The sequence below is a fragment of the Choloepus didactylus genome, chromosome 3, assembly GCF_015220235.1.
Source record: "Choloepus didactylus isolate mChoDid1 chromosome 3, mChoDid1.pri, whole genome shotgun sequence".
In the NCBI taxonomy this organism is placed as follows: Eukaryota; Metazoa; Chordata; class Mammalia; order Pilosa; family Megalonychidae; genus Choloepus; species Choloepus didactylus.
This window is the reverse complement of record NC_051309.1, coordinates 162957571-162969584: the sequence shown is the minus strand read 5'-3', so window position 1 is coordinate 162969584 and position 12014 is coordinate 162957571.

The window sequence follows — 12014 nt, the reverse complement described above, 5'->3', positions numbered from 1 at the left end:
CCTTCTCCACCTCTATTATATTCCAGAGTTCTAAGCAAGTGGGCTGTAATAGCATCTTAAATGTTCTTTCTCATCTGCTCCTCTCTCCTCCAATTTATTATCAACCTATAACCAGAGTAATCCTTTCATAAGCAAGTCTGATATGTGACATCTGTTTAAAACCAGTCAAAAATGTCCTATTGCCTGAAAGTCGGGTCCAAATCCTCAGCATGGCCCATAAGTCCCTGATGGTTTGCCCACTGTATATACCATCAGTAGCATTGTGCTCCATTTCCCCCTATCTGCAATAGTTTCTTGAAAACACTGCTTGTCTTTCTATCTCAAGGTATTCCCACCCGTTATTCCTGCAGCCTGGACCCTCTTTCTCCATCTCTCTTTATGTAATTAATTCCTCTGAATTCTTCCTGCATCAGCTTATGCTACTGCTTCTGGGAAACTTCTTCAATTCTCTAGTCTAGACTGTCTCTTCATGTGCTTTCATGTATCTGCAGCCTCTCCTCTGCAGAGAAGTGTAGGTGTTGTTTACAATCTGTTTTCCTGTTTTCTCTGCTTCAAATCAGGGACCCTGTCTGGGTGGCTCACTGCTGTGGCCCCAAGGGCAGACAATGCCTTTTTACTCAGTGACTCCTGGTGGAATGAGCATAACATGCTGTAAGAATGCAGAGACCATGGGTTCTGCAAGTTTTGGTTCCATAAGTTATGGTTGCAAAATGTTTACACAAGTTTGGGCCCAAAGAAGTAGGGTAACTTCGTAACAGCAAAAGTGGAAGTAGATTCAAAGTAAGGGATTTTTATAGTTGGGGGAGGCTTGAATATACTTTCAGATTAAAGCAAAGGAATTAAAAAAGGAGAAGTGAAATTCTGAGATAGAGATTGAAAGAGGGGATAAATGGTCCCTGGGGAAACTAAGAGGAGAGGAAGCCCAGAGGTCAGATAGAAGGGCAGATAAGGAATGAAGAACTGCCTTCTGATACTTCAGAGAAGGGGGTAAGAATTGGGGCCACAGTGGATAATTTTGGATGCATAATGGGGGTATTTGGAAACAATTAATGCCCGGGCTCAATTTTCTCTGTGAAGCAGGAAGTATGATCATTTTTTGAGAATGATGGGGTTGGGAATATGACATTGTCTTGAGGAGTGTCATTGTGGGGAAGACAGAGAGGACTGATTAAAATCTAGCAAAATCTAGGTGAATATTCCCTGGACCTTAAGGTCATGACAGGACTATTGAATAAGAACTCGAACAAACAAACAAACAAATGTGGAGCAATGGAAAACACCTAGGTAAATATCATTTTTTAAAGCATTAAATTTAGCTATAAACTTCCTGCCAGCCAAGTCTAAAAAGACAAATAAATTGGATCCTTTTCTTTGTCTTTTAAAAAGAAACATAGGGATTCTTAAAAAGAAATGTTTCCCTGGTAGTGGTTTCTTATTCAAAGGACTGTGAACAACATAATAAATAACAGATTTCATGTAAATTGTAGATTCAACTCATATTGTAAGCATATACTCTGTTAGATCTCTATATTGTCTCATTTTCTTTAATCATAACTTAATGTAGGCATTTAGTTCCCTTATGAATATGGGAAAACTGAACTTTAGATATTTCATCTAGCATTACCAGGCCTCAAATCATGGTCTTCTAGCCTCTTCTAACTTCCAATACTTCTCACTCCTCTTTTCACAATCAGGTTGCAGGAATGTTTTCAGGTTGGTATTTCTTAAACTGGTCTTTAGTAATTTCTGAATGCATAACAACAAAATGTAAATTCAGTGAAGAATGTCTCTTCAGGGGTCTAAGTCAATGTAATCCAGGTATATCATTTTCTGGAGATCTATTTTGATTAAAAGACAGTTTAAACTATCTAAAAAGATGCATGGATAAACTGTCTTGCTCAAATATGTCTTAGCTCTGTTGTCTTTTTACAGAAGTTGAACAGCAGTCTCTTCAAGGTTAAATCCTGGCAAAAATCCTAGGTTATAAATATCTGGCATTATTGTCTGAAGGAAAACTCACATGTTTCTGATATCAGAATGCACTACGCAAGCTTAACATTCTATTTAAAGTTGAAAAGCCTGACTTGTGTTCTTGTGTGAATGGAGGGTTATCTCACCTCTATGTCATAATGAAAAATTTATTGAGTGAATAAGTTAATTTAAAAATTCTGTATTAGCAATATTAACCCAGAAATCATATAATGGATGCTACATTGCAGCTATTTAAAGCAACAGAAACGTTCCTAGCCTTGCTGCAATTGAACATTCTAATTTCATTGCCTCATCTGAAGGTCAAGGGCATGAACTTGATGGAAAAAAATCCTCCTTTGGGGAATCAGTAGAGGAAGTGTGCCCCAGTTCACCTCCAGTGATCACAGAGGAGGGGGTACAAATGGTGCATGAAACATACTTGCCCTTTAGTGACCCTCAAAGCACCCTGTGGCTCCATCTGTCTTTGAACAAGTTTACAGCCTTCCATTGCCCTTTGCTGCTATTGTGAAGTTCCCTGGGGGAGAAAGATGATCTCAGGTAGCCAGGACCCAAACTGTGCAAAATTGTTGAGACTTTAGTCAACGGTACTGATTATTTACATGCAGCACCAACCTCATGATCTTTATCTGTGGGACCCGGAACCACATGATGTATATCATCCAGCACTGCTCTGTGTATCACATTTCCTGAGCATTGAGATGAGAAGTGATAGGAAGGCCATGGGGACATGGGTTGTAGACAACATATTTTCTTTCCAGAAGACCTGAAAAGTAATGAAAACAGAATAACTAATGGATTATTAAAACAAAAAACATTATATGCAAGCTTTTTGAAGGCTCTGAAATATTCTCAGCTGGAGTACAGCTATCTCCATCATCTCACAATTCTTTAATAGCCAAAAGCATGCTATCAATTAATCTTTCACTGTAACTTTTATAATAGCAATAAATTATACTTGAATTTTAAAAGTGAAGGCTTTGACATTTACCTTACAAGTTCACATACCTTTTTTTTTTTTTTTTGCTCTGGACAGTTTCTCTCTTATTTTAGTGGTGAGTGTGTGTGTGTGTGTGTGTGTGTGTAGTGGTTGTAGTGGGGGGGTAGATTAATTAGGAGGTGGCAGAAAAATAGTGGAGAGTCTAGCATACTAATGATAAGTTATCCTAAAACACCAAATATATTTATATAGTCTCCCGTGAAATTCTTTAGATGGAATAAGGAGAAGACATAAGGAAGTGTTTTTTTAAGGTGAGAGAGAATGTGGCAAGTTTCTGTCTGAATAAAATAAAAAAAAATGTCATTGTAGGATAGGAATTATACAAATGAAACAACACAACGAGAATACAAATACTGTTTAATTGATATATAGCATTGCAAATAGCCATCAACAGACGGAATTATCCAAGCAAGTTTGTCATTATGGAAATTATTAGAAACTTTCATAAAGAAAATTTATTAGTAATTTGATGGAAATGAATCTGTTTTTCTGGTAGCAACATGAATATTGGTGAAAGGGAAGAAATTCAGTAGTAATTTAAGATAAATTTTCCACAATGAGAAGTAATGAAAATCATTCAGGAAAACTATCAGAGGTAGACAAATTTTTCAGTGTAATCTGTTGTGAAAAAAATTTAATTCCGAGTACATAGCCTTTTGACCTTAATTCCCCTGACTGGGTTAAAGAAACATGAGCAGGCTAGACTGTCCAGCTGATGACTTGGGGAAGGAATGCTGTTATTTTTAACTAGGCAAATACTTACAGAGTCATCTGTTTTGAACAAAAAGAAGACTGATAGTCCCATTCTGCATTTTCCCTGTGTCTGGAGTCTGAACTTGGCTGACACCAAATTAAGAAGAAACACCCTCAACTTCCACATAACTTAGTATCAGTTAAAAGTCCCTGTTTGCTGTAATATTTAATTAAAATTTTCACTTATATTGTTGAGGCGATGACACATTTTCTAAGAATAAATAAAGGAATTATGCCCAAAAAGGTCTTAAATGATATCACAAATGACACTCCTAGAAGTCTCAAATTGAGCAAATACTTAGCTCTGGAGAAAGAACTAACTGCCCTGCATTTAAGTATTGACATTTAAAACAATACTATTAAATAGAATTGGTTGTTATGAAAGTTTACTGTTCATTTCTGATTGCTTTGTGTTTTTTATAGATCTGTAACATGAGATGATAGTTTGAATAAAGAAAAAATACATTGAACTAGTTTTTGTAGATAATTCAAAACCAGGGTCTAATTTACACAAATATAGATGCTTTAGTTTAATATTGCTAGGAAATCCTATTGTTCTAATTTTCCACATTTAGGTATGTCGAGGCTGGTTGGAGTTTTGGTGGGACTCAGTCTACCTTTGATTGTCCCATTTCCTCTGGCATGGCCTTCTAGGGCTTAAATTTGGATCTTGGCAAGTTTTTGTTTTCTTAACACCCAGAGACCGTGGGAAAGTCAGCTCTGGTTATCAGAGATTTTAGATTTAGATTTTTAAATTTTTGCATCTTGTAATTTCAGAATTAGCAAAGTCTTGAATGCTAAACAGGATGTGTGTTTGAGGTCCCAGCATGTCCAATTTTATCACTCCAACCCTAGAGCAACTGCCTACAGTTTGCCATTTTCTCTGCTAGGGCCAAACCCCCAAACTCAGTGTCCAGCCCCCATCCAGAATTAATAAATGCCCCCAGGAAAAAAGAGGTTCAGATCCCCAGCTCACCTCTGAGAGGTTCTCCCTTCTCCAGAATTCTAGTCCTTAAGTTCCCCTTCTTTAGCTCTTGGATGCTTTAAAAAAAAAAATATGAGTTTTATATTTTGCCTGGCTTTTCTGCTTATTCTCGGTAGAAGCAGTAACCCCACTATTTGATCCTATTGCATTCTTGCAGTTCCTTTGCAATCTCATCTCAGTAAAACCATTCAAAAAGCCTTGGAGTCCAGCTCCTTCGTGGTCACCAGAGCCTGAGGAAACGGTGGAGTAGAAAGAGCGCCGTGGCTGAAGTCAGGCAACCTGGGGTTCCTTGCAGGCTCTCTTCTCCATCTCCTGGGCCACAGGGAAATCTCACACAGCAGTCAGGAGTTCCAGATCCGGAAGCAGACATCCTGCGCTGAGTATTGGTCCCACTGCCAGCTGTGTGAAATTGCAATATTTACCTAAACTCCCCAGCCCTCTGTTTCCTCGTTAGAGAGTATGGAAATAATACCACCTACCATACAGGATTTTTGTGAAGCGTAAATGAATTTTAAAGCACCGTACTTGGGTCAGTAAAAGTTAACTGTTGTTGTTATTACTAGTTTGGAAAAGTTACATAGTCTCCCTAAGGGAATTTCCTCATGAACAAAAAGTGAACATAATAGCCGCCTCATAGGGTGGGTATAAAGAGTAAGTGAAAATGAATGTTAATGTATGTGGAAACACAGTAGACTATCATACTCTGGTCACGGTGGGTACTCAATAATTAGTTTATTCCCATCTTACAAACTTCCTTGAGATAAAATACAATTGCTTACATTTCAAATTTTGTTCATTAATTTCATATGGATTCAGATTCTTGATGCACAGCTCATATCGTCTTCATCTTTATATCCCTAGTACCTGGTCCAGAGTCTATCGTGCTCAATGCATATTTGTTGAAAGAATGAATCAATGAATACTAAATTATAATTCTATAGTTCATTATTTACTTCAGCTTCCATCACATCTCCTTGTTCAAAGTAAGAGCCAAATAAATATTTGTTGAATACACGAATTTTTCAGAATCATAAAATAGCATAATAGTTTATTCAGGGATAATCTTACTCTTTTCCTCAACCTGATTTAGGGGACTGGATGATTTTCATTTGGATAATGACCCACTAGGTTCTTATAAATGTGGTCTGGGAGTTACAGAGAAGGTAGGGCCAAGAATCTTTATATCAAATACAAGATCTGAACTCCTATTTGTATCTTCTGCTCTCCAAATACATTTTCCTCTTCCATTTGATTATACAGTGATGCAGCAAGTATGTAAATTAAGATGAGGGGCCAGCTGGTAGATGGATTCAGGGAGTAGAAGCCAGATGGGCCTGAAGAATTAAAAACTAAAACAAAAATTAAAAACTCTTTTTTTGATGCACATACCAAACACACTCTTAGTCACAACATGAGAGTTTAAAACTCAGGATAAATACAAGTAAGCATCACCTAACTAGGAAGATAATCTCTAAAGCATTATCAATTGTCACTTCAACTGGAAAAATAGTGAAATAACATTTCATGAGTGTTTACCACATGCTTGATATTGTGCTACACATTTTCTGAACACTATCTCAGAAACAACATAACCTGCAAGAGATAAGAACAGTTAGTGTCCCATTAAGAGATGAAGACACTGAAGTTATAAGTGTTTAAGAACTTGCCCAAGGTCACACAGACAGTAGGTGGGAGAGCATGTCTACAAATCCAGGTCTGGCCATCTTTTGGTTTCCTAACTATTATTAAGTCCTGTTGCAGTGGTTCACCCCATCAGAACCAATGCCCTCTTTTTCTTTTTTAATGCAGTTTCGTTGAGATATATTCACACACCATGCAATCCATCCAAAGTATACCATCAGTGGCTCCTAGTATCATTACATAGTTGTGGAATCATCACCACAATCCATTTTAGAACATTTCCATTACTCCAATAATAATAATAAGATGAAATAAAAATACAAACGAAAACCCAAAATGTCCCATACCCCCTTTCCCCCATATTGTTGACCACTAGTATTTGTTACTGTTGATGAGAGAATATTAAGATATTATGGTTAATTATAGCCCATAGTTTGCAATAGATACATTTTCTCCCAAATACCTGTCTACTGTTAATTCTTTGTAATAGTGTCATTCATTTGTTCTAGATCATAAGAGAACTTTTTTATATTTGTACTATTAAATCACAGTCATTATCTACCAGAAGATTCACTGCAGCACCCTCTTTTTAATGTCTTCCTTGCTATCGTGAAATGAAATTCACAGATAAGTTCCTTACACACATAATTTAAAAAGATATAAAATTCTCTAATCTTGATATAAAGGACAAATTCGAGGAAAGTAATTTATGATGAAGTCACATGCATTTCAATGTGTCAGTGCTTTGACATGCTTACACTAGCAGACATGCTCCATCCAGCTCTCCATGAATGTCAGCTACAAGCGTAGGATGGTACAGGTGTGTCATATTGGTGACTTACTCCCATTAGTGAAGAGATTTTTCCAAAATGGAGCAATTTTTGGTAAAGCTCCAAACAAAGCAAAATTCAGTCCTCCTTCTATTTATACTCTTCTTGCATTCCTCAAAAATTCAGTTTATATAAAAACCATGTGAAAAGATTTTGTGTTTACATGTAAAACATGAGATAATTATAATCAGGCTGTTCATGTACATGAAAGATCAGTGGGTCATTCAAAAGTCATGAGGGATGAGGATTAACTTTTCCTTGGGCAGGATGGTTCCACAACTGGCAGGCCACCTACGGTTCCTGGCCCTCACCTGTTAAAATGCCAGGAGCACCATCCAAATCACTGTGAAGTCCAAAAAACACCTCCACGAATTTCTGCAAAGGTGGTCCTGCTCTGTTGAACACTCAAAAACACCTAGCGTTGCAAAACCAAGGGAAATTACATAGCGCTAGATGAGCTGATGGAATATGGGACCAAGTCTTAATAATGTAATTAATTATTGAGTGGTATTTAAGGGTAGAGATAGAAATATGGTCTAGAAAGACTGACTTTTTAGAAATGAAGAATCAATAGTTTTTGGAAGAAGTACTGTCAAAAGCCCCCCTTCCCCTGCTGCCACAACTGGGTTAGGTCCCTGTTACATCACCCTGTGCCTCTGCTTTATAATACTCATGACAACTGTAATTAAATTGATGATTGTCCATGGCTTGTTTAATGTCTGTCCTCCCAATAGATGACAAGTTTCAATATCTGTATTGTTTACTGTGGTATCACTAATATAAAGCAGGGTGCCTTGTGCATAGCAGGGATTTAATAAATATTTGTAGAATAAATACTTGTGACACTTAGTTGAAGGGTTTGGAGGAGGATTCTGAGAAGTTTGACTGATATGGCCCTGATTCTGGTTAAATATCTTTGAAATCTACAAGCTGATTTGTATACATCACGATTCTCATTCTAGCATGCGATTTGAAGGCTGGCTAATTAAATGCTGAGCCTGCAGACGTTTAGCAGTGATTTTGCAAGCATAACTATAGTGCCACCTTCTGCCAGGCAGAGAAATATACTCAGACAGTTTGCATACTGAGAACCTGGCCTTTGATGTTCAAACAGTTCTTTGTGCTATAGAATTTATTATATAATTTTTAAAACACTAGAAGAAAGAGGATATAGACAGTCACATTCAAAAATGCTAAGCTAATTTTGAGGCATCTATAAGTAATGCCAATTGGAGTAAACAAAATTCCTGTTTTCAGTGGTTGGGGTTTGGGGATTTTTTAGAGAAGAGAGAAAAACATTAGGACTTTTGTCTTACTAGTTCAATGTCATTGTGTAATGCCCCAGGTACAGGTTTAAAAATTAATTATCATGAAAATGCCCCAATTATTATAAGGAAATATACACAGGGACTTGCCACAGGAAAGTAGTTTGCTTATAGAATTCTCATTGAAGTTAGCAAGAATAGATTTTGTGGAGAGTACAGTTTGTACCCTAATATCTCTGAAAACACTTGACCAGAAGTTCTGCAAATCAATGGAGTATTTAACCTATAATAAAAACAAAATCCAATTTTCTTATACCTATTCATGGGTAACCAAGTAACCTGAAACATCCATTTTCTCTGGCAAAACAATATATACTCTGTGTGCAGTACCACTTTTTTTTTTTTTTTTTTTTGTAATCTGTATGCTATTGTGCATTATGTGAATAACCAACGATGTGTGACAGTGCTATATAGCATGTTTTTGTGCTGCACAGATGGAGAACAATTTTCAGTTTTGACCCTAAACAGGAAGGAAGAGTCTCTTTCAAGGGAGGAAGGGTCAAAACCTTCTCATAGACACAGAGCAAAGACCAGTGATCTTTTTCTTTAAGGTCCAGGTAACAAATATTTTAGGCTTTTTGGGCTGTGGAGCAGCTACTCATTTCCAACCTTGTAGCTTGAAAGCAGCCACAGACATATAAACAAATGAGCATGGCTGTGTTCCAATAAAACTTTGTTTACAAAATGAGACAGTGGGCCAGATTGGGCCTGTGGGCTGTAGTTGCCAATCCTTGGCACAGAGCATAGAGACAGCATCTGAATGGAAAAATCTGTTTCCATAGGGATAACCAAAGTGCTTGCTCCAGTAAAAGAGGCAGAACCTGGCATGGCAGGGTGGAAGGAAGCAGGACTTTTACAGACAATCAGTCAGTGCTGTAGACTGCCCTGTGATAGAGTGGATATGCAAAGACTAAGATATTACTGGATTCAAAACTGAGAATGATGCAGATGAACAAGCATGGAATGTAGTGCCTACAGAGTCAGCAATAAAGTGCTAACAGTGTTTAAATAAAATAAATACCCCAGATCTCTGTAGGAGTGGGGAGCAGCAGGCGTCCATATTGTTGGTCTCTAGGGCCAACTGTATGTCCCTGAGGACACTGCCACCTTCATCAGCCTAAAATTCTACTGGAGCAAAAGTCATGAAAAAAGAAGTTTTTCAAAAGCTTGAAAGGTCTGAGATTTTTACCTACTTGCAAGCTATTGGGTTGTATGAGTTGCAAGCTATCAGGTCTTGCAAGTTAGCCTGCCATGTTTTCATGGATGTTGGCAGAAGTCATGAGATTCCTGGGTCAGAGATGAAGGACTTCATTACTCATGGCACAGGGAATAGCATGAGCATCATGTTTGTATTACTTTCTCTCACCCTAATTCCCACAGAATGACATGAAGAGGGTCAGGTGACACTTGCACATATAGTGGATTGTGTTGTAGGAGAGGAGCCTTGAGCTTAGGGAACCCGAATCTTTTATAATGGGGAGAAAGCAAACCTGCCCTTTACTCTTGAGGGAGATAGCATACAAATATCCTTAAAAAAATAGTCTGTAACAAATGCAGACAGTGCCTCTGTTCACAAGATGTGCAGAAATGCAAGGGAGACATGAAGAATTGTCTTCTAAAATTGATATCCCAGAATACACCGGACTGCCATAAAAATTTTCCAATTCTTAGTATTAGCCTAATTTTGCCCTCATAAGCCAGATAAAGCAGTTGAGCCTTTGCTTCATTAAATGGGTCTTAGGGGTTGTGGTCTGGAGCTATGTGCCTCAGAAAAACATGTTCTTAAACTTATTCCATTCCTGTGGGTATGAACCCATTGTAAGCAGGACCTTTTGATGAGGTTACTTCATTAAGGTGTGGCCCACCTCAATCAGGAGTGGTCTTATTCCTATTACTGGGGTCTTTTTTAAGCAGAATGAAACAGAGAGAGACACACAGAGGGAGCAGCCAGAAGCTGAACATCAACGGAGCCTGGAAGAGAAGGGAGAGGCCAGGGGAGGCTACCATGGCATTGCCATGTGGCCGAAAAGCCAAGGACCATGGATTAACAGCAGCCAACCCCAAAATATCAGTCTTTGGGAAGAAAGCATCACCTTGATGAAGCCTTGATTTGCACTTTTCCTAGTCTCAAGACCGTGAGCCAATTCATTCCCATTTTTTAAGCCAACTCATTGCATGGTATTTGCTTGAGAAACCAAGAAAACTAAAATGGGGGTAAAGAGTTAATTACTACGAAGTCTCTACTGATATAACAACTTTTGGGGGAGACGGGCCAGAGAGGAATAGGTCTATTGCACAGGATTAAGAAAGGGAAAGGACTTAATCTCAATCATAAATTAGCATTCATTTTCCATAAAAATGCAAATAATGGCCCAGGATCAACTTCTATTTCCTTGACTTCTCCCCATCAGATGTTTATTAAGACTCAGTGAGTCAGCACAGTGCTGGGAGCTTTGCTGTAGGCCTTGCAAAGAAAATTATAATCTAGGTGGAGTCATCTTTCACTATTCACATACAACTCCAGGGTGAAGTTGGCCAGACCATGGTCATTCTTCTGTTCTTGGACCAAGATGGGAGGATACGGAGATGGGGTGTTGGTCCATTTCCTTATTTGACCACTGCCTGCCAGTTCAAAGGCATCACACCTTCTCAGGTCCCTTGTGTTGGGTGCTCAATTTGATTTCATTATCTGGATGAATTAGATAAATTTATAGTAATTTCTTTAGCTATCTCTGTAGCCACCAGCGACATCTTTATAATTCATTGTACACAATTACATACACTTATTACATTTGATGCATTCACTCATTCTCAAGAGAACCTAGTGTTATCTTCATAAAATCCCAAGGTAAAAAGCTCCACTAAAAATTGTTATTTGTAGATGTTTGAACCAAGCATCTCTAGGAGTGGGCAAAATCAGGTAATTATATGTCCTAGTTCACTGGCCAATTGAAGTCTCTCAATTCCGATGATTTTTCTCCTCTCAGACTGTGAGCTGACTTCCATATTGGTTGTCTTTAATGAAAACAGCAAACCCAACCTCTGTCTTTCATAAAAAGAGGTTATTTGAGATAACCGAGAAGAATACAAGAAGACAGTGGCACAAGATGTATTAACTGCAGTCAAAGCAATATTTCCACTCATCTGATCAGCAAAGCTGTCCTTTCCTTACTGCTCTTGCATATAGTCTCTATGCTCTGGAATCCAGCCAGGAAGTGACGAGAAAGCTCTAATTTAGAGTTCTTTGAATTTGGCATTGGCATTCAAAATCATTGCTGTCCTCCATTCATTGACCCATCTGTGAGCAAGTGAGGTAATCACTCCTCCGTTTGTCAGTGAGTAGAGTAGTGTTGTCCATTGGCCAGAACAAAGAGAAATCTGGAATTGGCTGCCATTATGGTCTTAGGAATATCAATAATGTAGAAAGATGAGGTATACAAAAATGTAGCTGAGAATAAGCAATTGTGCTCTCTTATGGCTGGACTGTATCA